The 5149-nt window shown below is 32.3% G+C and overlaps 1 non-coding gene across 1 annotated transcript; it reads left to right on the top strand.

Annotated features, from left to right (window-relative positions):
- The first annotated feature begins 256 nt into the window (after positions 1-256).
- On the top strand, positions 257-359 carry LOC143400645 (U6 spliceosomal RNA). Its single transcript, XR_013091541.1, has one exon. It is a non-coding gene; the product is annotated as a U6 spliceosomal RNA (small nuclear RNA).
- The last annotated feature ends 4790 nt before the right edge of the window (positions 360-5149 follow it).

Below are 5149 nucleotides of genomic sequence, written 5' to 3'. Positions count from 1 at the left end.
TCCTTTCCTTTGTTATTTTTAGTGTGCTGCTATATTTGTGAATTGAATCCTTCATTTCTTTATTTGTACTGTTTTCATCTGTAAATTAAATATTTTATTTATTAATAAATATTCTACATCTTAATAAATTTGTCAGTTTCTTGTCTGAAAATTCCAAAACCCAGGATATCTATGCATGTTTGAATTTACTGTTTCCTCTCTTGACTATGATTCACATATTTGTGCTTATTCATGTTTAGAAATATATTTGCAGTACTTGCTTCAGCTGCATATATACTAAAATTGGAATAATACAGAGAAGAGTAGTATGGTCCCTGAACAAGGATGGTATGAAAATTTGTGAAGGGTTCCATATTAAAAAAAATTAAATATACTTGCATGTCAGACATTTAATATAAAAATATACAGTACATTAAGAAGGAAATATTTTGCTTGGGAAAGTGTGCATGTCTAATTCTGCAAGGTTCTGAAATTTGGGCAGAGTTTATTTATATTTCATCTGACTCTGAATGTGTTTCAGGTTTATCTGTTTGACTCACCAGTGGCTTCAACAGTTTAAGGAAAGAATGATGATGCTTTCTTCATCAAAGCTCAGGATTTTAGCACCAAGAAAATTTCAGCAAACCTTTATGCATTCCAGATGCCAACTTCTAATAAACATTGGAATACATAAATATTATTTATTCAATTTTTTGGAAAAATATAATGTAATTTCAAACATATCTACTGACTCATATAATGTTCTATTGAGTTGTTTTTAATTTGTATCATTTATGATTTATTTCTTATCATTCACCCAAATGGCATTTTTCCTTATGCAGTACTATGATCAGATATTTTATTCATTGTCCCAACTAAAAAAAAAATGCACTGTAAAATTGTCCTATATAAAAGATGGAGTAAAACACAGAAATTCACAACAGACACATTCATTTCAGAAAGAATTAGCAATTAAACCAATGCAATTAATCCTACATTTAAATTTGTATCTCAGTCATCATTCTCAGTGGTACATGTCTAATGTTACAATGAATTTGTAGGGAAAGCCAGGAACCATTTGATTCCTTCTATTTTTTTTTTTTTTTACTTCAAAGTAGATTGTAAAAAGCACATTCAGGTTTCTGCTTGAATATATAATGATACAATGGGACATGCTATGAGGAAATGTTGCCTACTGCTATTCGAATCAGAATAGCGTGAGTTTTAGAGATCTCCTATTGTGTTTTCTTTACAGTGCTTTCCTTTACAGCATTATTCAATAGGTAGACATGATATTCATTGTGCAGGTGATGTCCAAAGATGACAATTAAATAGTGGCCTTGCATTTAGGATTGCTTATGCCTCTGCAAGTAAAAATAATTTTTCAGCGATAATAGCAGTTATAGTTCAGTGAATGCTTATAAATTGTCATGTACATGACACAGGCATAGCATATATAATCTTACTTAGTCTTCATTACAACTCTGTGAATTACGTCTTATTGTTCCCATTTTATGAATAAAGACAGATAATTTAATTGACTTGAGCCATGTTACATAGTTACTAGGCACCAGGGCCAGTATTTAAATGTAGAACTGTCTGATTTTCTACCTGTATGATAGGGGAATAGGAACCAAATCCTAGACTGCATTGTAAACAAGAGCGTGCGAAACACTGCCTGAATGTGCCTCCTTACTGTAAAAGAAGTTCAGTAGGTACAAACCAGCATAATGAAACAATAAATAGACATGATATGTTTAAAAAGTGTTGCTTTGCCCCCAAAAGTGAAACTGAATCCTAAAGAAAGCTTGTTAGTTGCTCTTCTCCTCATAGTAACATTCAGCAACAACAATGATCAAAACAATCATTAAGTATATACAAACTTATGCACTGTAAATATGATAGAATGTTTCACCAGCAAATATTTCATGATTGAAAAAACCTCATGAAGTTATAATTATTTTCAGACATAGAGAAATAGCTTAAATAATAGCTTATTTTCATTATAAGAAATCAAATTGCAAGCACAAGTAGATCTTCCCTTTTCCCTTCCTTATATAGATATGAATACTACTACCCTGTAAGAATTCATTTAAATGCACAAAGTCTCGAAATTTAAAGGTAACAAAATACTGCCAGGAACGCGTTTATACATGGGGAACCATTTACTTCCTGTATTTTTAATATTTTGTATTTTTGTACTTGGTGTATGCTAATTGCATTCCCAGAAGTTATCAGATTCTTCTTGCTTCAATATATTTCTAGGGACTTAAATGACTCAATGCATTCTTCCTTTTCCCAACAGCATGGTAACAAATTATAAAACTTAGAGTTGGATTCACCAAATTCTAAAAACTATTTCACAGTTCATAGGAGAGTGATAAATGAAGCTTTCTAACATGTTAGTCAATATCCCATCAACCACATTAGCTCAGCTGTAGATAGCTCAGCATGCATCAATGACAGACACTATCATGCTCCTGATTCTGTTTTGTTCTATTTGTTTGTTTAATTTAAATTTCCTAAGCAGGGCAAAGAGTGTTATGAGCTATGACAGGCACATATTTGTAGATATCAGACTAGTTTTCTCTTGAGAGGAGCAGATGTTCAGCATAAAACCGCAGATAATTTTTTATTGTTGAAATATATGAGATAAAATAATTCCTCCCTTTTTTGTATTTTTAAAAATTTTGTATTTGTTCTTTTTAGTTATACATGACAGTAGAATGTATGTTGCCATATTACACATACATGGAGTGTAACTTCCCATTCTTGTGGTTGTACATTATATGTAGTTTACACTGGTTATTTATTCATAAATGAACATAGGAAAGTTATGTCCCAGTTATCCCACTCCTCGGCATACACTCAAAAGACTTAAAAATCAGCATATTGTTGTGACGCGGCCACATCAATGTTTAAAGCAACTCAATTCACAGTAGCTAAGTTATGGAACCAATTTAAGTGCCCTTCAACAAATGAATGAATAAAGAAAATGTGGTATATATAAACAATGGAATATTGCTCAGTCATAAAGAATAAAATTATGGCATTTGCTGGTGAAAGGATAGAACTGGAGACTATCATCCTACCTGTTGTAAGCCAATCCCAAGAAACAAAGTCCACATGTTCCCTCTGATATGTGGATGCTAACCCACAATAAAGAGGGTGGGGAGGGAAGAAGAGAAGTTCATTGAATTTGACAAAGGGGAATGAAGGGAAGGAAGAAAGGATGGGAATAGGAAAGACAGTAGAATGAATTGGCCATAACTTTCCTATATTCATATATGAATAATTTCTCTCTTCATTCTGCAAAACATCTACCAATATCTATTTTGCAATGTTAATGCTGTCTTTGAAATCTTTTAAATGAATAATATTCCAGGCAGGGCTCCTTCTGGAATGCTGATGAAGAAAACATCAATTAAATAATCCAAACTGGCTCACAATTTCCAAAAAGACCTATCCTTTTCATTCATGTATCATTATTTGGGAAATGAGATTGTGCTTCCTGTTTCCCACGTATTCGGAATCACTGATGCTCAAAGTGTAGAGTGTGAAATAGAAGCATCCACCTGAGCTGGGAACTTACAGATGCAGCCTATCAAACTCCACCTATGCAGTGAACTAGAGATTCTGGAGGTGGGGACAATCTGCATTTTAACAAGAACTGCTGCTCAATCGAGACCCATGATTCTCAAAAACAGTTGCTTGACAATCAGCAACATTGGCATCCCATGGTAAGAATAACAGAATTTGGGCTCCAGCCCAGGTTTACTGGTTCAGGTAACCCACTTGTTCATTAATGTTTTGGGGAAGCATTGCTTCAAAATAAAAGTGGAATACCTATCCACTGTTTGCCTCTACCCAAGTAATGGCACTCTTACACTGAAGCAGTGGGTGGCAAACATTCTTTAAAAACACTTTCTCAATACAGTTCTCTGTCAAGAAGTATTAATTCACCCATTCATTCATTCATTTTTTGTTGGTGATTTACTTGGCAGAGTCATAAATACTGAATTTTGAGGATCAATGCAGAAAATAAAAAAAAAACACATAAGTTACAGTCTACAAATTAATTAACACTGAAATAAAAGTAAAAATTTATTTGTTATCTTTGCTATAAAGTGAATTGTGAAAGCCTGAGGAAGTCATTTAATTAGTATTATCAACATATTTTAGTAACTTTTATTTAAGTGTACTTTAATTTCAATGGCATAAGATGTTCTACGAGACATAGAATTATATAAGGCATTCTCTGGATCAGGATGATCTTCCTGGGGTCTAATATGCATCCTGGGTACAAAGAGTTAAAGAGTACACTCAGAGAAGCTGAAGCAGAGGGATGACCAATAACTGCTTTTGATTAACACTTTCCTTAGAAATTGAGAAAATTGTTTCATAGATTCATATTTCCACGATTGTTTCACAAAATTCCTTTTATGAAATTTTAATTTAAAATTGATCTAAATATATGGCAGTATGTATGTATTCTGCCAGTCTTCAAAAAACAGAATTCATAGCAAAAATTATGTAAATTGTCAATTGTGTACATTTAAAAGTGATTTATTTTGTCATATGCTTTTCCTGCATCAATTGAGATGATCATGTGCTATTTGTTTCCCATGTAGTTCATTAGTATATTACACTGTTTGATTTTCATATGTTGAATCCACTTCACATTCTAGGAATATCACTTGGTTATGGTATATAATACTTTTCCTGTGCTGTTGAATTCTGTTTGCCAATGTTTATTGAGGATTTTTACATTAGTATTCATAAGAGATATTGATCTGTAATTTTCTTTTCTTGCAGTATCAAAGCAATGCTGACCTCAGAGAATGAGTTTGGAAGTATTCCCCTCCATTTTTTGAAAGACGTTGAGAAATATTGATACAAATTATTCTTTCTGTTTCTGGTTGAATTCACTTATGAATCCATCTATTCCAGGACTTTTCCTTATGGAAAGGTTTTTGCCTATTGATTCAGTCTTGTGACTAGTTATAGGTATGTTTAAATATTTGACTTTTCAGTAACTCCTGTTTGGTTGTGTATTTCAAAAATTTATCCATCTCATCTATTTTTATTGAATTTATTTATTGTATACAACTATTCATATTATTCTTTCCTCTGTTTTTCATTTCTATTAAATTGATAATAATCTCCTCAT

Source organism: Callospermophilus lateralis, chromosome 5 (assembly GCF_048772815.1).
Source record: "Callospermophilus lateralis isolate mCalLat2 chromosome 5, mCalLat2.hap1, whole genome shotgun sequence".
In the NCBI taxonomy this organism is placed as follows: Eukaryota; Metazoa; Chordata; class Mammalia; order Rodentia; family Sciuridae; genus Callospermophilus; species Callospermophilus lateralis.
Note: the sequence above shows the minus strand (reverse complement) of the source record. Positions and strands in the feature narration are given on the sequence as shown.